At 43.9% G+C, this 21,856-nt stretch overlaps 1 protein-coding gene across 13 annotated transcripts in view; it reads left to right on the top strand.

Moving 5' to 3' along the window:
• The first annotated feature begins 1,081 nt into the window (after positions 1–1,081).
• LOC124232142 (protein FAM156A/FAM156B-like) overlaps positions 1,082–21,856 on the top strand; it is a 67,909-nt gene continuing 47,134 nt past the window's right edge. For 10 of the 13 annotated variants that reach the window (XR_006886780.1, XM_046649114.1, XM_046649109.1 and 7 more), the window contains exon 1: positions 1,082–1,303. The gene's annotated coding sequence lies outside the window, so the exon portion shown is untranslated. The other 3 variants (XM_046649112.1, XM_046649105.1, XM_046649107.1) reach the window with 2 other exon arrangements.

The raw sequence follows: 21,856 nt of genomic DNA, 5'->3' as shown, positions 1-21,856 counted from the left end.
GAGGCATAGCTAGACATGCTGAGGATTCTGCTAGGGAACATGTTCAGGGGTGACCGGGTGGTGACGAAGTCCATGGTCTTTATCTCACCTACTCAATGTCCTGGGGGACCCTGGGAAATGGCCCCTTCCCTAACAGAACCAAAGGTCCTGCTGTCCCTTTCGCTATTACTCACAGTCAAGGACAGAGGCCTGCCCCACATTAGGCCTTTGGACCCCAGTCGGGAGCTCCATCCCACCTGCCCCTTGGGGGACTGTATCTGGGTTCCCCAACTAGACTCATTCTGCATTACCCAGGGAAGCACAAGCCAGCACAATGCCCAGGGGGGGTTCTAACGCTAGGGTGACCAACGCAGGGAGGCAAATTTCAGCTTAGGAAGACTTTTTCCCGGGTCCAAGACTGCAGCGAGTTGTGGGGTTTTCATCGTAACTTTGCCCTCCCAGCCTTTGGGGACCAGCCTGGAACGGCCCATGGGCATCTGCACCGACCAGCTGTTTTCCGTTCACACCAGCAAGGGGCGCGCGAGGTGGAACAGTTCTGTCCTGGGCGGTACCACTGAGGGGCGCAGAGGTAGGACCGTGCTCTCCGGGAGGTACCATCGGGGAGGGGGCATCCGTTTTGGAATAACCCATTGTGTGTGTGTGTGTGTGTGTGTGTGTGTGACAACACTGAAGGGGTGTGTGTGTGTGTGTGTGTGTGACAACACTGAGGGTGTGCTTACACCGCGTGGGGCATCAACCACAGTTCCTAGTGGAGACACTAATGCGCCGTCGAGTCCATCCCCACTCCCACCACTCCATTCTCCCGGTGCATTGAAGCCCAAGTGGAACCCGTGTCTGAGGCTGTAGCTTTCACTTCCACTTCTCCAACTCCACCTCTCCGTTTCTACATGGTCGCATCCAGCTGGAGACTACGAGGGGGCGAGAGATTGGCTCCCGGACGGACGTGGGGGGGTCTGGGTCAGAGGCCGTACTGGGCGGTGATTGGTCACGGCGAGATCGCCGGACTAAGCACTTCCGGGACGCAGAGCGGCACCGGGTGGACCCGCTTGTTCCCGCCTCCCTCTTCGCCCAGCCAGTTCCCGTTGGCCGTCTGTCTGGGACAGGCGCGATGATGGCGCTCCTGGAGCTCGGGGGCGGGGAGCTTTTCAGAGTGTAGAATTTTCCTGCGAGTTGGACTCTTCACCAACTGACTGTCCCGAGGGGGCTGAAGCTGCTGCCCGGGTCAGTGGCGAGGTTCGGCGCAATCTCTGGCTTGTAACTAGAGTCCGACGCTGGATGCGCGGGGTGACGGTGCTGTCTTCACGTGAGCTTTTCAGTCTTCTTTAGCCCTGACTCAGTCAGAAGCCTAGTCGGGCGCGTTTGGCACCGCACCGTCAGTCCTACAGATGCATTCAATTAATGTCCGGGGAGAGGTCTCTGAGCTAGTTTGGTGTCTCTGCCTAGGAAGTAAAGTGTGTCGCTAGGTATGACATCTCAGATGCTGTTTGGGTACATTTGATCTGTCTGAGCCTTTTGGGGGATTGTGAACGAATGGGATATTTTATCTGAGTGGATTTGGTGCGACGTGGTATAAGGTCTCTTAGGCTTTGTGTACCTGTAAATCTGGGTGTGCATTTTCTGAGCTTTTGGGCGTTTGTGTCCCTGGGTATGGGATCTCTCTGTAGGCATCTGCACCCCAGGGTATGAGGTCTCTGAGCCGTATGTCATTCTGGGTCCCAAGGTGTGAAGTCTCTGAGCTGCTTGGGTGTGGGGTGGGCTTTATCTTAAGGTGTAAAGTATTTGAGCTGTTTGGGGGTCTGCGCTCAGGGCCTAGGTTCTCTGATTTGTCTGGGGACTCTATCGCAAGGTTATGTGATGTTTCCGAGTTACTTGAACTTCTGTCTTTCTGGTTTTGTGGTCTTTGTATCAGGTTGAGAGGTGTCTGAGTGGTTTGAGGGTCTGTCTCTAGGATGTGAGGTATCTGAGCAGTTTTAACTTGTTTCCTGGGGCGAGGACTTTGGTATGTTGGGGAGGTCCTCGTGGCAGTGTGCATGGTCTCTGTTCTCTTTGGGGGTCTGTGACTGCAGTTGTGAGCTCTCTGTGCAGAGATGTTCGGAATCTGGTTTAGGTTTTGCGTTCAGTGATCTGGTTTTTGATGTCTCTGGGTATCTGAGCTGTTTAGAATTTCTTACCTTTTTGGTTGTGAGGTCTCTGTCCAGGAAGTGAGGATTTTGGAATCTGGCGGATATGATTCCAAAGCCTCGAGCCCCAAGTCCTGGTTGTGTGTCGTTGGACAAGTCGCTTGTCTCCTGGAGCCTCAGTATGTATCATACTTCATAAACTGGGGCCAATGCCTGTCTTGGAGTGTACCTGTGCATCTTAGCATGTGTGTAAAGGGCCTGGCTCCCAGCCATCCTTCCAGAAGAGTTTTCTGAGCGCCTGCTCTGTGCCTGAGTACTGTTCTAGGAGTTAGTGATAAAACACAGGACAAAACTGACAAACACAAGCAAAAACAGGACATAACATAACATGTTTATGACAAACATAAACAGGACAAAAACAAAATCAAAGTCTCTGATTTCATAGAGTTGGTCAGTAAATATATAGCACATCGAGGGTGGCAAGTGCTAGGTAGAAAGATGAGGCAAGGTCGATGGAAAGGGTATGTAGGGAGGACGTGCTTGTTTTATTCAGGGTGATCAAGGAAGGTCTCCCTGAAAAGGTGGTGATTGAGCGAAGACCTGGAGGAAGTGAGGGAGCATGCCTTGGATTACCTGAGGGCGGAGCATTTTAGGCAGAAAGAACAGCAGGTGCAACAGTCCTGAGGGGAAGTCCACTTGGTGTGTTCCTGGATGTCAAGGAGTCCAGTGATGGTGGTAAAGCCCTCATCACTGGGTTTCGCATGTAGCACTCATTGAAAGGTGCATGATGTTGCTATTTCTATTTCCCCCACAACTGGTGAGGGAGGTGGGGTCATCCCCATTTTACGGATGAAGGCCCCGAGGCTCCAAGGCCTTGCACCTTCTCTCTGCTCGCTTCTGAAATTGCTAAAAGAGGAGTGAAACTTTCCACTTCATCCTAGAGACAGAGGGTTTGAGTGTCAGGGCTGCAGGGAGGACACCATCCACACTGAATGGCAGCCGGCCTGCTAGTATAAATTATAATATGGGAACCATGGCCATCATAACATTTCTACTCTCGATCGAGGGCAGGACTTTAGGAATGAGAAAGAACTGGGGCAGAAGAGAGAGAGGCAGGAAGGGGAAGCTGGAGAGCAGTGAGAAAAAACACAACTGGCTTCATAATATTGCCTGGATTTGGCCCAATTCATCTTAATTAATTGATCCTATTAAGATACGTTCACCCTTTTCCCCTTCCCTGCCCATTCTTTCACTTCCCTTCTCTTTTTTGCCTGAGCAGTTCAGTCCTAAAGCCATGAGGTGCTGCAGAGCAAGGCAAGTGTATATGTGTAGGGGCATCCCAACTTGGGGAGTCGGCGCCCAGGCACAGTGAGGAGGGCATCCATCCATGAGGACAGAGCCCAAGGCAGTAAGGAGGGTCCCTGGGGGTTGGCGGAGGAGAGGGCTAACTGGCTCAGGGGTTCAACCCTGAGTGGGGCCTGGAGGTCAAAGGTGCAGGATGGTTGGCACAGCATGTGAGGAGGGACACTGTGTGGGGAAAGGATGGCTTATATACACTGGGATTCATCAAGTCAGTAAGTGTGTAAGGATAATGGGAGCCACGTCTCGTACTTTTGGAAAAGGGAGTTTCAATTATGGAAAGGAAGAAAACTACAACAAAATCGGGGGGTTATACTGGAATTGGAGTCTGTGTGTGCATATATGGGTAGATGGATATAGATGTACATACGTATGTGTGCGTGTGTGAGTGTGTACATACATATATTCCAAAGTTTTGGAGACAGCACCGACCCAATAGCAATAAGTACACCTAGCTCCCAGATCTTGGCTTCTAAATACCATCCCCTGCTAAATGATGGGTTCCCAGGCTGGAGGAGGGAAAGGATAAATGAGACTGCCTCAACTTGTGGTGTCAGTAATAAGGGAAAGTTCAAGGAATGATGGGGAGATGTCGGAAGGACACAAGAAATAACTCGAAGGGGCTCCCACTGGATAAATAAGTAAAATGAGATTATTTTATTTGTTCCAGCTTTATCAAGATATTACTGACATATAACATAAGTAAGTTTAAGGTATACAACGCGATGATTTGGTGCACCCTACAGTTGGCTCTCCGTATCCGCAAGTGTTCCGCATCTGCAGATTGAGCCAACCACAGATCCTGTACTTCTGTGTTTATGATCCGAGAATGCAGAACCCCCGGATATTGAGGGCCTACTAAGGGACAGAGGCTCCGTGGATTTTGGTATCCACGGGGGTCCTGGAACCAATCCCCCGTGGATACCGAGGGACAACTGTATCTTGTGGGATGATTGCCACAACAAGGTTAGTTAACGCCCTGTCCCCTCACATAATTACCATTTTTTTGTTTGGGTAACATTTAAGATCTACTCTCAACAACTTTCAGTATATAACACAGTACTGTTAATGTTATACGTTAGATTGCCAGAACTTATTCATCTTATGGCTGGAAGTTTGTACCCCTTGACCAAGATTTGCCCCAGTACATTTGCCCCAGTGCATTTGCTGATCTCCATCTCTCTGAGTTTGGCTTTGTTAGATTCCACACGGACGTGAGAACATACGCTGTCTTTCTCTGTCTGACTTATTTCACTTAGCGTAAAGCCTTCAGGGTCCATCCATGTCGTTGCAAAAGGCAGGATTTTCTTCTATTTTATAGCTGAATAACGTTCCATCGTATATGTATACACCACCTTTTCTTCATCCATTCATCCATCCATGGACACCTAGGTTGTTTCCGTAGCTTGGCCGTAGCTGCGATGTAAATCTTAAAATCGGCGTTACTCCTTCAGTTTTATTTTTTGTTTTCAAAATTATTTGGCTGTTCTAGTTTCTTCGCCTCTCCATATAAATTTTACAATCAGTTAGTCTCTATCTACAAAACATGATGCTGGGATTTTTTATTGGAATTGTATGAAATTGATGGATCCATTTGGGGACTATTGGCATCTTAATTATATTGAATTTATCAACCCATGAGCACAGTATATGTCTCCATATATTTAGGTCTTCTTTTGTTTCTTTCCTCAGCTTTTTGTGGTTTTTTTTTTTAATTTTGTTTTGTAATCGTTCATTGATAGTATTTAGAAATACTCTTGATTTTTTGTGTTGAGCTTGTATCCTGCAACATTGCTGAGCTCACCTGTTATAGGAGATTTTAAAAATAGATTTCATGGGATTTTCTATGTAGATAATCATGTCTACATTCATCAATGAATTGGAGCAGTTTTATTTCCTCCTTCCCAATCTGTAAGCCATTTCTTTTTCTTGCCTTACTAGAGTGGCTAGGACTTCCAGTACAATGTTGAATAGCAGGAGTGAGAAAGTGGCCATCCTCCTGGCGTCATTCCTGATCTTAGGAAGAAAGCCTTTAGTCTTTCTCCATTAAGTAGGATGGAAGGTGTAGGTATTTTTGTAGATGCTCTATATCAGGCTAAGAAAGCTCCCTTCTACTCCTGAATGTTTTTATCATGAATGGCTGTTGAATTTTGTCAGACGCTTTTTCTGCATCAATTGATAGGATCATGTGGTTCTTTTTCTTTGGTTCGCTAATATGGTGGACTTAGTGATTGATTTTTGAATACTCCACCAGCTTTGCACTTTTGGGATAAACCCCACTTGGTCATGGTGTATTATTCTGTTTATATGTTACTGAATTTGATTTGTTAATGCTGTTTTTGTCTGATTTTGGTATCGGGATAATGCTAATCTGATAGAGTGATTCAAGAAGTGTTCCCTCTCTTCTGTTTCCTTGAAGAGACTGTGTAGAATTGCTGTGGTTTCTTCTTAAGTGTTTGGTAGGATTTTCCAGGGAATACCATAGGAGCCTGGAGATTTCTGAAGTTTTTCAACGACAAATTTGATTTTTTAGTAGATATGTATCTATTCGGATTATCTGTTTACTTTTGGTTGGGCTTTGATAGTTTGTGTCTTTCAAGCAACTGTTCCATTTTATCTTAAGTTGCCAGATGTGGGAACGTGCAGTTACTTATAGGATCCTTTTAATTTCTGTGGAGCCTGTAACCTGTTTTATTCCTGATGTTGGGAAGTTGTGTCTTTTCTTTATTTATCTTTCCGTTGTTGTTGTTGTTGTTGTCAGCCTGGGTAGTTTATGGATTTTATTGACCTTTTCAAAGAACTAGTTTTGGTTTCATTGATTATGTCTATTCTTTTTCCGATTTCTGCTCCAATCTCTATTTCCCTTATTCTGCTTGCTTTGAGTTTATCTTCATTTTCTTTTTCTAGTTTCTTAAGGTGGAAGCTTTCATCCTTGATTTGGGTCCTTCATTCTTTCTAAGACAAGCATTTGATGCTGGACATTTACTGCTAAGCATTGCTTTAGCTGCATCCTGCAAATTTTGATGTGTTGTATTTTCATTTTCATTCAGTTCAAAATATTTTCTAATTTCCCCTGAGTCTTGCTCTTTGACCCATGGATTATTTAGAAGTGTATAGTTTAATTTCCTTGTGTTTGGAGATTTTCCTCTTAACTTTTTCTTACTTCTCGGTGGCTTTTCTCTTTTGGTCGGACAACATTCTTTGTATGATTTCAACTATATTTACATTTGGTAAGATTTGTTTTATGACCTAGAATATGATCTACCTTGGTGAAACTTCCATATGCACTTGAAATAAATGTACATTCCACTGTTGTTATGTGGAGAGTTCCAAACTTGTCAGTTACATCCGGGTTGTTCATGGTGTCATTGACTCATAGACTTATTGCTCGTTTTCTCTTCATTAGATCTATATATTACTGAGAGAGTGTTGTAGTCTCCAACTGTAATTGTAGAGGTGTTTGTTTATCCTTTGTGGTCCATCTGACTCGGTTATGTATTTTGAAGCTTTGTTGTTGACTGCTGTGCAGAAAAGAGTTAACGTAGCAGGCCTGGGACTGCCATCCTTAGAAAGACCGGCTTGTTGGCCCTTACCTTGCATCTGGGAACTTGGATTTGGGGAGGTTTGCCACCATTCCCTACCTGAGAAGGGTGGTTTACGCTTCCTAAAGTGTTTGTCCGAACAGTGTGTTTTATGCTAAACACCTGCCTTCCTTCTGGGACTCTGAAGTCTTGGGACATGCTAAGCAGACAGTGCCTATGTGACCGGCCCCCAATAAAGACCTTGGGCACTGAGTTTCTCATGAGCTTCCCTGGTAGACCACATTTCAAACATCTGCCATAATTCATTGTTCAAGGGACAGATTGTGAGACTCTACTGGGCAAGGACTCTTGGAAGCTTGCCCTGGTTTGCTCCAGGTGGTGCCCAGGGTACCCCTCCCCCTGGCTGATTTGGCTTTGAGTCCTTTTGCCGTGATAAATCTTTTTCCATGAGGGTGACTGTATACTGAGTTGAGTCCTCCTGGGGATCCATCAAAGAAAGGGTGGTCTTGGGACATCCGAAACAGTAGTGGCTGCCATGGGATTCACTAGCAAGACCCTGACTTTCACCTGAAATAGGGCGAAAGCCTTGTTGGAGTAAAGGAAGGATGAAGGGGCAAGGATGGTGGACCTTTTGTGCCTCGGTGACTATGGATGTACTCGTGATATGAAACAGCAGCTGTGCTGCTGTCTGTTGCGACAGGTTAGTGTTACTTACAGAATTTACAAATAAAAGATCCAATTTCAGGAGAGTTAGCTCACTGCATCCCTTGGCTGCTTTTGCCGTGCTGGGTGATGTGAGGGGGAAGAAGCGCAGCCAGTTCATGACTTTGGTGTTTGTTCTTTCCTCCCAGTAGGTGGAAGAAGGATCCATAGGTTCCCAAAGGTGACCTTTGGGTCAGCCAGAAATGTGAAAAGTTTGACTTGCTCTCTCCTCCAAGTGAGAGGAAACAAATTAAATCGGTTTGGGCTGGAGCAAAGCGATAGATACACTAGAGGCAAAGAAGGGCAAAAAACACTCCAGCCTTTGCTTCAGCGTGGCTGCTGCTGCTGATACAGCCCCTCCCAGCATTCCATCCAGGATCTCCCCCAGGAGGCTGTAATGGTAACCCTGTGAGTGTCAGTTTACTGCTAAGGGGTTGAGTAAACTTTCAGTGAAAGGGGAAAAGAGGGGGACCTTTTAAAAATGGCCTTGTCTTTTGTGGCTATTGCATCTGGATGTGTGGGAAAATTCATGTAAGATGTTAGGCAATATAACTATTCAATGCAGCTGCCCCGGCAAGACACTGATCTTTTCCAGCCTGCTCACTAGATAAATGATACAGACAAAGGCGACAGGAGGTTACGTAAGCCCATTTTGACTTTTTTCTTTTTTGGCTGAGGAAGATTAGCCCAGAGCTAACATCTGTTGCCAATCTTCCTCTTTTTCTTTTCTTTTTGTTTTTTTGGGTTTTTTTTGCTTGGGGAAGATTAGCCCTGAGCTAACATCTGTGCCAGTCTTCCTACACTTTATATGTGGGTCGCTGCCACAGCATGGCTGATGAGTGGTGTAGGTCCGCACCCGGGATCTGAACCCGCCAACCTGGGCCACTGAAGTGGAGTGTGCTGAACTTAACCGCTATGCTATGGGGCCGGCTCCTGGAAGTTTTTTAAAATTTGAGATTTCATCCTGACCAGTTCCTAAACATGATGTGTCTTTGTAGTTAGGTTATAGAACTTGTTTTTCTGTGAAAATTCTTTAGTCTCTCTTGCATACAACCGTACTAGACAAAAGGTTTGGAAGAGAGTAGGGGATAACTTTGTTTTGTTTTTATTTTTTTGTTTTTTTCGGATGTACATCATATTTCAAATTCTGTATACATTATATCGTGTTCACCACCCGAAAACTAATTATACTCCATCCCTTCACATGTGAGCCTAATCACCCCTTTTGCCCTAGCCCCTCCCCCCTTCCCCGATGGTAGCCACCAATCCAATCTCCAATGCTATGTGTGTTTTTTTTGGTCGTTGTTTTTATCTTCTACTTATGATTGAGATCATATGGTATTTGACTTTCTCCCTCTGACTTATTTCACTCAGCATAATACCCTCAAGGTCCATCCATGTTGTCACAAATGGCCGGATTTCGTCATTTCTTATGGCTGAGTAGTAGTCCATCGTGTACAAATACGACATCTTCTTTGTCCATTCGTCCCTTGATGGGCACCTAGGTCGCGTCCATGTCCTGGCTATTGTGTATAATGCTGCAATGAACATAGGGGTGCAAGAATCTTTATGCCTTTGTGTTTTCAAGTTCTTTGGATAAATACCCAGCGGTGGAATAGCTGGATCATATGGTAGATCTATCCTTAATTTTCTGAGGATACTCCATACTGCATTCCATAGTGGCTTCACCAGTTTGCACTCCCACCAGCAGTGAACAAGGGTCCCCTTCTCTCCACATCCTCTCCAACCCTTGTTGTTTCCTGTTAATTATAGCCATTCTGACCGGAGTGAGGTGATACCTCATTGTAGTTTTGATTTGCATTTCCCTGATAGCTGATGATGTTGAGCATCTTTTCATATGCTTGTTGGCCATCCGTATATCTTCTTTGGAGAAATCTCTGTTCAGATCTTTTGCCCATTTTCTAATTGGATTGTTGGTTTTTTTGTTGTTGAGCTGTATATGTTCTTTGTATATTTTGGATATTAACCCCTTATCTGATATATGGTTTGCAAATATCTTCTCCCAATTGTTAGGTTGTCTTTTTGTTTTGTTGCTGGTTTCCTTTGCTGTGCAGAAGCTTTTTAGTTTGATGTAGTCCCATTTGTTCATTTTTTCTTTTGTTTCGCTTGCCGGGTCAGACATGGGACTTGAAAATATGCTGCTCACACCGATGTCATAGAGCGTACTGCCTGTGTTTTCTTCTAGAAGTCTCATGATTTCGGGTCTTACATTCAAGTCTTTCATCCATTTTGAGTTGCTTTTTGTGCATGGTGTAAGGGAATGGTCAATTTCATTCTTTTGCATGTGGCTATCCAGTTTCCCCAACACCGTTTATTGAAGAGACTCTCCTTTCTCCATCGTATGCTCTTGGCTCCCTTGTCGAATATTAGCTGTCCATAAACGTGTGGGTTTACTTCTGGGCTCTCGATTCGGTTCCGTTGATCTGTGTGTCTGTTTTTGTGCTAGTACCGTGCTGTTTTGGTTACTATGGCTTTGTAGTATAATTTGAAATCAGGGAGTGTGATCCCTCCAGGTTTGTTCTTTTTTCTCGGGAATCCCTTGGCCATTCGGGGTCTTTTGTTGTTCCATATAAATTTTAGGATTCTTTGTTCTATTTCTGTAAAAAATGTTGTTGCAATTTTGATAGGGATTGCGTTGAATCTATAGATTCCTTTAGGAAGTATGGACATTTTAACTATGTTAATTCTTCCAATCCAAGACCACGGAATATCTTTCCATTTCTTTGTTTCTTCTTCGATTTCTTTCAACAGTGTTTTATAGTTTTCGGTGTACAGAACTTTCACCTCTTTGGTTAAGTTTATTCCTGGGTATTTTATTCTCTTTGTTGCAATTATAAATGGGATTTTATTCTTAATTTCTCTTTTTGCTACTTCGTTGTTAGTGTGTAGAAAACGCAACCGATTTTTGTACGTTGATTTTGTATCCCACGACTTGACTGTATTCCTTTATAATTTCTAAAAGCTTTTTAGTGGAATCTTTAGGGTTTTCTAGATATAAAATCATGTCGTCTGCAAAGAGTGACAGTTTCACTTCTTCTATTCCAGTGTGAATCCCTTTTATTTGTTTTTCTTGCCTGATTGCTCTGGCTAGGACTTCCAAGACTGTGTTATATAAGAGCGGTGCCAGTGGGCATCCTTGTCTGGTTCCTGTTCTTAGAGGGATAGCTTTCAGTTTTTCTCCATTGAGAATGATCTTTGCTGTGGGTTTGTCATGTATGGCCTTTATTATGTTGAGGTATTTTCCTTCTATACCCATTTTATTTAGAGTTTTTATCATAGGTGGATGCTGTATCTTGTCAAATGCTCTCTCTGCGTGTATTGAGATGATCATGTGATTTTTATTCTTCATTCTGTTAATGTGGTGTATCACGTTGATAGACTTGCGGATGTTGAACCATCCCTGCATCCGTGGAATGAAACCCACTTGATCATGATGTATGATCTTTTTAATGTATTGTTGTATTCAATTTGCTAGTATCTTGTTGAGGATTTTTGCATCGATGTTCATCAGTGATATTGGCCTATAATTTTCTGTTTTCGTGTTGTCCTTGTCTGGTTTTGGTATCGGGATCATGTTGGCTTCGTAGAAGGAGGTAGGAAGCCTCCCCTCCTCTTCAGTATTTTGGAAGCGTTTGAGAAGGATAGGTATTCAGTCTTCTTTGAATGTTTGGTAGAATTCACCAGGGAAGCCGTCTGGTCCTGGACTTTTATGTTTTGGGAGGTTTTTGATTGCTGTTTTGATCTCCTTACTGGTGATTGTCCTATTCAGATTTTCTACTTCTTCTTGGTCCAGTTTTGGAAGGTTGTATGTTTCTAAGAATTTATCCATTTCTTCTAGATTATCCAATTTGTTGGTCTATAGCTTTTCATAGTATTCTCTTATCATCTTTTGTATTTCTGAGGTGTCCGTTGTAATCTCTCCTCTTTCATTTCTGATTTTATTTATTTGAGCCTTCTCCCTTTTTTTTGGTGAGTCTAGCTGAGGGTTTGTCAATTTTGTGTATCTTTTCGAAGAACCAGCTCTTGGTTTCGTTAATTTTTCCTATTGTTTTTTTAGTCTCTACTTGGTTTATTTCTGCTCTGATTTGTGTTATTTCCTTCCTTCTGCTGATTTTGTGCTTTGTCTGTTGCTCTTTTTTCCAGTACCTTTAGGTGCACTTTTAGATAGCCTATTTGGGATTTTTCCTCTTTGTTGAGGTAGGCCTGAATTGCTATAAACTTACCTTGTACAACCGCTTTTGCTGTATCCCACAGATTTTGGCATGTCATGTTTTTATTTTCATTTGTCTCCGGAATTTTTTGATTTCTTCTTTGATTTCTTCGTTGACCCAATCGTTGTTCAGTAGCGTTTTGTTCAGTCTCCACATTTTTGTGGCTTTTCTGGTTTTCTTTCTGTAGTTGATTTCCAGTTTCATACCTTTGTGGTTAGGAAAGATGCATGGTATTATTTCGATCTTCTTAAATTTGTTGAGACTTGTTTTGTGGCCTAATATGTGATCAATCCTGGAGAATGTTCCATGTGCATTTGAAAAGAATGTGTATTCTGTGGGTTTTGGATGGAATGTTCTGTATATATCTACTAAGTCCATCTGGTCTAATGTGTCCTTTAAGGCGAGTGTTTCCTTATTGATCTTCTGTTTGGATGATCTATCCATTGGTGTAAGTGGAGTGTTAAAGTCCCCTACTATTATTGTGTTACTATTTCTCCTCTCATGTCTGTTAATAATTGCTTTATATATTTAGGTGCTCCTATGTTGGGTGCGTTGATATTTACAAGTGTCATATTTTCTTGCTGGATTGTTGCCTTTATCATTATGTAGTGCCCGTCTTTGTCTCTTATTACAGTTTTTGACTTAAAGTCTATTTTGTCTGATATAAGTATTGCTAACCCCGCTTTCTTTTCTTTGCCATTTGCATGGAGTATCTTTTTCCATCCTTTCACTTTCAGTTTGTGAGTGTCTTTAGCTCTGAAGTGTGTCTCTTGTATGCAGCATATACATGGGTCTTGTTTTTTTATCCAATTGGCCACCCTGTGGCATTTGATTGGAGCATGTAGACCATTGACATTTAAAGTAGCTATTGATAAATATGTATTTATTGCCATTTTGTCACTTTTTTTTTCTGGGTGTTTTAGTAGTTCTTCTCTGTTCCTTTCTTTTTCTCTTGCTCTCTTCCCTTGTGGTTTGATGGCTATCTTTAGTAATATGTTTGATTTCTTTTGTCTTACTTTTTTTCCTGCTTGTTATAGGTTTTGGGTTTGTGGTTACCATGAGGATCGTATTTAATATACTATGCATATAACAGTCTATATTGAGTAGAGAGACTCTTTACCTTGACCTCTTTCTAAAAGCTCTACTTTTTCACTGCCCTCCTCCCACATTGTATTATTTTCACATCATATGTAGTCTTTTGGTTAGTGTGTGTCTATCCATTACCTTCTTATCATTGAAATAGGTGATTTTAGTACATTTGTCTTTTACCCTTCCTATTATCTTCACAGGTAGTTGATCTGCTGCCTTTACTATATTTTTACGTTACAAGTGATTTTATTGCCTTTTTGTTGTTGTAGTTTTGTGTTTTTTTTGATCATTTTTTTAATCTCTATTTGTGGTCGTCGCTTTCCCACTTAAATGAGTCCCTTCAGCATTTCTTGCAGAACTGGTTTCTTGGTGATAAACTCCTTTAATTTTTGCTTGTCTGGGAAGCTCTTTATCTCTCCTACCATTCTGAATGACAGCCTTGATGGATAGAGTATTCTTGGCTGTCGGGTTTTTCCTTTTAGCACTTTAAATATGTCGTGCCATTCTCTTCTCGCCTGTAGGGTCTCGACTGAGAAGTCTGCTGATAGCCTGATGGGCTTCCCTTTATATGTCACTTGTGGCCTTTCTCTTGCTGCTTTTAGAATTCTCTCTGTCTTTAATTTTGGACATTTTGATTATAATATGTCTTGGTGTGGGCCTCTTTGTGCTTCTCTTGTTTGGAGCTGTCTGTGTTTCCTGAATTTGGATGTCTGTTTCCTTCCTCAGGTTAGGAAAGTTTTCCTGTATTATTTCTACGAACAAATTTTCTGCCCCTTTGTCTTTCTCTTCTCCTTCTGGGACACCTATAATCCGAATGTTAGCACGCTTGATATTGTCCCAGAGTTCCCTTAGACTGTTCTCATTCTGTGTAATTCTTTTTTCTCTTTTCTGTTCAGCTTGGGTGATTTCCTCTAGTCTTTCGTCTAGCTCGCTGATCCGTTCTTCTGCTTCCTCTACTCTGCTATTGAGTCCCTCTAGTGAATTTCTCATTTCCAGTATTGTATTCTTCATTTCTGATTGTTTTTTTTTTATATCTTCCAATTCTTTGCTGATGTGCTCACTGTGTGCATCCATTCTTCTCTGCATGAATTCTTTGTCAAATAGGTTGCTAGTTTTTGTTTCACTTAGTCCTTTTTCTGGGGTTTTGTACTGTTCCCTTGCTTGGAAAGTATTCCTTTGCCTCCTCATTATGCCGCTTTCTCTGTGCTATTTTCTTTGTATTAGGTGAGTCGGCTATGTCTCCTGATCTTGGAGAAGTGGCCTTACGTATGAGATGCCTTATGAGGCCCAGCAGTGTGCTTCCCTCTTGTCACCAGTCCATAAGAACCAGGAGTGACCCCTTTGTGCACTACTTGTGTCCTTCTGCTGCAGCAGGGTTGCTCCCACTGCAGGTACCCAGGGAGTCTGATCTTTCCTACCCTGGCGAGCTGTTTGTAAATCTGGTTTGGGGAGCCTCAGCACTGTTGGCTACAAAGTCTATCAGCACACTCTTATTGCAGTTGTCCTCTTAATTGGGTTGGTACCCAGTGTAGCTGGTTGCTGGGCTCAGGGGCGTGCAGTTGTGATGGGCCTGAGGCCAACAAGGCTGTTGTCAGTTCTCTTAGGAGTGCAGCTGAGTGGGGCTGGCCCTTGGCATGGGGCACTCAATTGTTTCAGGCTTTGGAAGGTGGGGCTGATCCTTTTTATGGCTATTTGTGAAGCACAAGTCTTCCGCCGCTGATAAGCCTCACCCCCCACAGGACCACATACACTGTCAACACAGTCCTGGTCCGTGCACACTTCTCAACCCCCTGGAGCGTACCCCAACGCCACACTGCAGAGGCCCCCACCCCTCCCCCAATGCCCCCCACAGTTCACCTGGTCCTCACACAGGCCCTGCCCCACAGAGGCAGACACCTTTGCCTGCCTGTAGAGGGTCAAGGCACCCAGTCAATGCAGGCTGAAAAGTAGCCTGAGGGCTTACTGTTAGAGGGGCCAGTCCCTAGGGCGGGTTGCCTGCCCTGGCTGAACTGGATTAAATCTGTGCTCTAGTGGGTGTGGCAGACACCTGGGCTAACAGCCCAAGGGATGCACCTCAATGGCCCCCACCAGTGTCCATATCAGCACACCTGGACCAGCTCAGAACAATGACCGCACCAATGCCTCAGTCTCCGGAGAGGTCCCTCCTCTCACCGAGATGCCCCCAGAGCCCACCAGGTGAGTCTCGTTTCACCAAAGGACTGTCAGCCTTCTCTCTGGTGATTTTAGGTTGCTGCAATGAGTGAGTTTGTGCGTGGGCCCTTTAAGACCCGGCTCTTTTCAGCTTTCGGCCCATAGCTTTTCTGGGCGTGTCCTCGCTGCAGTTAATAGCCAGCAAAGCCAGACAGTAAGACCCCCGTCTCAGTTGGGCTGAGTGTAAAGGATGCTTATCGCAGTATCGCCCCCGCTCCGGACCTCACTCCTCCAGAGAGGGCTGCTTACCTTAGGATGGCTCCTGCCTGGCCAGCTGAGAAGCTCCGCTGCTCCCAAAGGTGGCTTTTTTCCTCTCTGGCCGGAATTACTGCCTCTTCTGCCTTCATCAGGACTGTCCCTCGTCGTGGGGGTTCTTTTTATCTGGTTTTCAGTTTTTAATCCAGGGTAATTGTTCCAAAAATTGTTGTAACTTGGTTGTGTTCGTGCGAGGAGACGAGTTCAATGTCTGCTCAACCTCCATCTTGATGAGATCTCAGGGATAATTTTTAAAATGTAAAGCTTTGATTTCAGAATTGTGTACATTGATATTGTGACAATGGAAGACAACACAAACCTGGCACCTGGGGAGAGGCAGAGGGAGGGAGTGAGGACATTAATGATCTTGTTTGTCCAAACTGTTCCTGGAGACTTTCTATTTTTCCTGACGAAATACTTCCTGTGCAGTCTTTGCAAGCTGCTGTGAGCATTTTGAATGCAAACTGACAGCTGAGCCTGCAGTCACACCTGACAGAGCTCTGACTATGGGGCAGCAGGCATGGCCTCAGCTCCTGGACTTTGCAGGTGGAGAAAGAAAAAGCACATGCCATGTGGGATCTAAAATGTCGTCTCCTGTCACCACCTCCATCCACTGGCCATGAAGAGAATGGATTTGACATCAGCTGAAGCCTTCAGGGAGAAGGCCAGTGGGGTCATGATGTGTTCTCAAAAGATCCACTGACTTGGCTCTCATGCTGTGTTCATTATGTTCTGTCTTCCTGTGTGCTTTCTGGTTGGTCTTCTCTACTGTGTGTCTGTCCTGGGAAGAGTGAGTATGTTGGAGGCGGTCCTGCTGCTCAAGGGCTTTAATAAAGTTCCTGAGAGTTTCTTAGGCAGTTAAAAATCACAGATTCTAGGGCACTGTCGTGGCCACACTAAGTGAGACTCACTGGCTGTTGATCACAGAATGTGCGTTTTTTAAAAGTTCCTGGGTTCCGACACACACGGACAACTTGTCTGGGAACTACTGGAGCAGGGGTCTAGTCTTATTTTCCCTGCTGCCAGGCTTCTCTCTCCATTGTGAGGGTGTAGAAGTGACGTAGGGTTGGTGCCTTCTCTGGTGCACAAACCCAAGACCTCAGGCTAGGAGCCTGATAGGCTGTTTGCTATACTAAGGAGGCTCTCACACCATCGTTTCCACAGTGTATCCTGATTCCAATCCTGTCAAGCCTCCATCTAAAAGATTGCTATTGAGATCCAATTCCTACTTACTCAGCAGTTCTATGCTGCGAAAGCAATTTGTGTTACACGTCAGCTGTTATTCTACGTATTTTGTGGTAGCGTTTGGATCTTACCCTTCATTGAATAAGTACACAACACAGTGAGTTTTCCACAATGCCTCCAGACCTGTGGCTCCACCACTTACTGCTGAGTGACACTGAGCAAGTTGCTTCGCATCTCGCTGCCTCATTTCTCCATTAGTAAAAATGAAAACACTAGTTAGTAGTAAATTTAGCTACTTCTTGGGGCAGTTTAGAGCACCGACTATGTTCAGACGTGTAAAGTTGTCAGGACGGTGCCTGGCGTATGGTGAGTTCCCAGTCAATTCTAGTTGTTGTTGTCAGTGTTGTTGCTGTTGCCACATTTTCCTGGAGCATGTTCCAGAGAGACAGTGTCAAGACTACCTTTGACTGACTGGATGGACTTTGCACGCTCACTTCAGCTCTTCGGGGACTCAAGAACTGAGTGTATGGGGCATGAAAGGTCATATTTTTGTTAGCATAATGAATATTCAGTTCTCCTTGTAGGGTTCTCGTGAAGCCTAAATGTACTGCCAGGGTTTCATCATCGTGTGCTCATATGGAAAATTTGAATGCAAACTTCCCTAGGAAATTAGAACTCTAATACCCTCTTCATATGATTTGTGTAATGCTGGGAAAGTAAATGGTCACTGGATGATGATAGAACATGAGTATGTAAATTTTAAAAAACATTTTAAAGACTGATATGTAAAGGCCAAAGAGCCTCATCATGTGATTTCTTTTGTTGCCATTAGTTCTATCCAGTCTGATTCTCCTGTATCAAGTTGTGGAGATTTGAATCTGATGAAGGTATGAAACCATTAGGAGTCAAATTTTCTTCAGTAACACTTTGTTTCTTGTGTAGTTTTCACATTGTCAGTTTTATTGTGTTCGTTATTTCTAGCACTAATATTCATTATTGATTTAATAAAAGGCTGATGATGTTACCATTTTCTGAGGTAAATCATGAGGCGATGGTGAACTGTTTTCGGATGGAGAGTCTGAGGGAAGGGGCAAAGGGGAGAGAGAGTGGGGTGGGAGTGGGGGAAGTGAAAGTGGGGGGCAGGGAGGGGGCAAATGGGAGGAAGGGGTAATGGGTACAAGCAAAAAGCAGAAGGGAATAAAAGCTCACACTTCTGGATGCTTCCTATAGGCCCGGCCTTGTTTTTAGCTCTCTCTCTACATATATAATTTTAAAAGTCATTGAGTACTTACAGCAACTCTATGAGGTAAGCATTTTTAATGTTATCATCCTTTCTTATAGATGAGGAAGCTGAGACACGAGGAGATTAACAGGTGAAGTAATTTGCCCACAGCCACCTAGCCAGCAAGGTCAGAGTCAGATTTGTACCCAGGCCAGAGAGAAACATAAAGACACATGAGATGCAACCCTAAACTCTGGAGTGTGACCTCAGTGTCACATGTCCTCTGGATCAAAAGCCAGATGAACATGTCTGGCGGCATTAATCAGATTACATGTATCTGTGTACGGGTTGACCATGCTGTCTCCTAGGTGCATGAAATACTATGGGGTGATGAGTCAATATGTGCACATCACAAAGAACAGTTTCTGCCGTATCAGAGTCTCTACGTGTGTTTGCTCCTGTTGACGTCGGCATCCACATCCTCATCGTCGTTGTCATTACGGAAGGTAGTTTATGGTATAATGTCAACCAAGCAAAACAACAGATACGGTATAAAGACATTATCTCCCCTTCCCAAACTCATAATTTAAAAAATGCATAGGAAAATAGCCTGGAAGGGAATAACCACATATTAAGTGTCTTTCTCTAAGTGTGAAACTCTAGATAATTTTCACATAACATTTTATTCACTGTTCTATTTGCTGTATCTTCGTTATTACATAGCCAGTGTTCCTATTATAATTTTTAAAATAGTTTTTCTGAAGACTCATTCTCTTAGGTGTCTTGACGTTTCAGGATAAAAACTTATTTCATTATGCTTGCCGGGTGAAAAACCAATCAGTGTGTTTAAAGCAGGAGAAAGATCTGTGGTGCAGTAGCAGAGAGGAGCAGGGGAAGCAGAGAGGTCCAGATGGAAGGTTGGCTAAGTCTGCACGCACTGTGAAAAAGGCCACAGTCAATACAGGCAAAAACCAAACCAAACCCAACTCGCACGTCCCTACAAAGAGGCTGGTGTGCTATCGAGATAAGTGTCTGTATTAAGACTTCTTAGACCTTCGCTCCCTTTTGACTCCCTTGGGGCAGTGGGGCAGCATGTGGTTCCTAGAAGGCAGTACTGCTTAGAACTACTCTGTGGATGAGAGTCGCAGCCTCACCTGCTCCTTTTGTGGGTGATCTGGAGCACTTTTCTTGAAGTCTGGAAGCCTACAGATTCAGAAGGGAAAAGAGAAAGAAAATACATAGTGCAGTAGTTAGATCCAACCTTCCCCCAATAAATCCATACGCAGAAAGCGAGATGCAGATACAGGTTGTGGTAATAATCGGTTGGGAATTAGCAGGGTTGGATTGGGTGACTCAGACAAGAAATGTGGAAGTGAATGCAAAGGTGAGAGAACTCGTTAAGAGGAGATAAACAGCAAAAAGTCCATTTTCTGGCCTTGCTTTTCTGCTAAGAGGATAGAGTACTCCATTATTGTCGGGCAGGGCTCCCTGGTCTGAAGTCTGGGAGGGAATTATTGCACTTAGTGATGAGTGTTCTGAGGACTCACTATCAGCCCTAACAAGGGGCCACTGAGTGTGTGAAGGCATGAAGGTCTCGGTCCTTACCAGTGACAGATACAGAAAGCTTCTTAGCCCTGCTGAGAGTAGTGCTGTGGCACCTTAGGGAAGCTGGAAGCCACCCTCTAGCAAAACTACCAGTGCTCCCCAACCTCCTAATCCAGGTCAGGGGGCGGCCCAGACACTGGTCACTGTCCTGGATAACTATGATGGTCACTGTGTGTGTGTGTGTGTTTAAAAAAGATGGTGGGGGAGACTGTTCATTTAACTACAGTTCACCAAGCTTCAACTGTGGTCTAGGCACTGTGCTGGGTGCCTGGGAGATGCAATAAAAAAAGAAACATCCGTGCCCTCATGGGGTTTATGTAAAATCATGGGACAATAATGAATCTAATGATCATACAAATAAATGTAAAAATTACTGCTGTGATTGGTGGTACCAAAGACGCCCACTCCAGGGCTTGGGAAGAAATGACCTTGGCAAGACCTTTTGGAAGGTCTTCCCTTAAGAGGCAGTGCTTGGAGATCTCGTCAAGATGGTGGTGTAGGAAGACTCTGAACTCATGTCCTCCCACAAACACAACCAGGTTACAACTATCTTTGGAAAAATTACCCTGGATAGAAAACTGAAAACTGGATTAAAAGAACCCCCGCAACAAGGGACAGTCCTGACTAAGGTGGAAGAGGCAGAAATTCCTTCTGGAGAGGGAAAAAAGCCACCTTCAGGAGCAGCGGAGTTTCTCAGCCGGTCAGGCGGGAGCCACCCTAAGGTACGCATCCCTCCCTGGAGAAGTGAGGTCCTGAGTGGGGGCCCGATACTACTGTAAGCATCCTTCAGACTCAGCACGGCTGAGACGAGGCTCTTACTGTCTGGCTTTGCCGGCTATTAACTGCAGTGGGGATACCCCCAGAAAAGCTATCGGAGGAAAGCCGAAAAGACCCGAGTCTTAAAGGGCCCACGCACAAACTCACCTGTCTCAGCAACCTAAAATCACCGGAGAGAAGGCTGACAGTCCTTTGGTGAAAAGAGACTCACCTAGTAGGCTCCGGGTGCATCTCAGTGAGAGGAGAGACCTCTCCAGAGACTGAGACATTGGTGGGGGTCATTGTTGTCACCTAGTCCAGGCATGCTGACACAGACAGGCAGATGCCATTGAAGTTCTTCCCCTGGCCTGTTAGCCCAGGGGTCTACCACACCCACTAGCGTGGCCAGCTGGATAACAAAACAGGACTCATGCTTATGCTGCATACAAGAGACACACTTCAGACCTAAAGACACAAACTGAAAATGAAAGGATGGAAAAAGATATTCTGTTCAAATGGCAAAGAAAAGAAAACGTGGGTAGCAATGCTTATATTAGACAAAATAGACTTTAAAACAAAAACTGTAGCAAGAGACAAAGAAGGGCACTACATAATGATAAAGGGAACAATCCAACAGGAAGATATGGCACTTGTAAATACCGATGCAGCCAACATAGGAGCACCTAAATATATAAAGCAATTATTAACAGACATAAGAGGAGAAATAGACAGTAACGCAGTAATACTAGGGGACTTTAACACTCCACTTACATCAATGGATAGATCATCCAAACAGAAGATCAATAAGGAAACACTCGCCTTAAAGGACACGTTTGACTAGATGGACTTAGTGGATATATATAGAACATTCCGTCCAAAAACCACAGAAATTCTTTTCAAATGCACATGGAACATTCTCCAGGACTGATCACATTAGGCCACAAGACAAATGTCAATAAATTTAAGAAGATCGAAATAATACCATGCATCTTTTCTCACCACAAAGGTATGAAACTGGAAAGCAACTACAGGAAGAAAATCAGAAAAGCCACAAAAATGTGGAGATTAAACAAAATGCTACTGAACAACGATTGGGTCATTGAAGAAATCAAAGGAGAAATCAAAAAGTTCCTGGAGACAAATGAAAGTACGATATGCCAAAATCTATGGGATAGAGCAAAAGCGGTTCTACGAGGGAAGTTTATAGCAATTCAGGCCTACCTCAACAAACAAGAAAAATCCCAAATAAACAATCTAACAGTGCATCTAAGGGTACTGGAAATAGAAGGACAAACAAAGCCCAGATCAGGAGAAGGAAGGAAATGATAAAGATCACAGCAGAAATAAATGAAATAGAGACTAAAACAACAATAGAAAAAATTAATGAAACCAAGAGCTGGTTCTTTGAAAAGATAAACAAAATTGACAAACCCTTAGCTAGACTCACCAAGGAAAAAAGAGAGAAGTCTCAAATAAATAAAATCAGAAATGAAAGAGGAGAAATTACAACGGACACCCCAGAAAGACAGAAGATAATAAGAGAATACTGTGAAAAGCTATAGGCCAACAAATTGGATA

Source organism: Equus quagga, unplaced genomic scaffold (genome assembly GCF_021613505.1).
Source record: "Equus quagga isolate Etosha38 unplaced genomic scaffold, UCLA_HA_Equagga_1.0 HiC_scaffold_276_RagTag, whole genome shotgun sequence".
In the NCBI taxonomy this organism is placed as follows: Eukaryota; Metazoa; Chordata; class Mammalia; order Perissodactyla; family Equidae; genus Equus; species Equus quagga.
The sequence above is the reverse complement of the archived record's forward strand: the minus strand, read 5'-3'. Positions and strand labels throughout refer to the sequence as shown.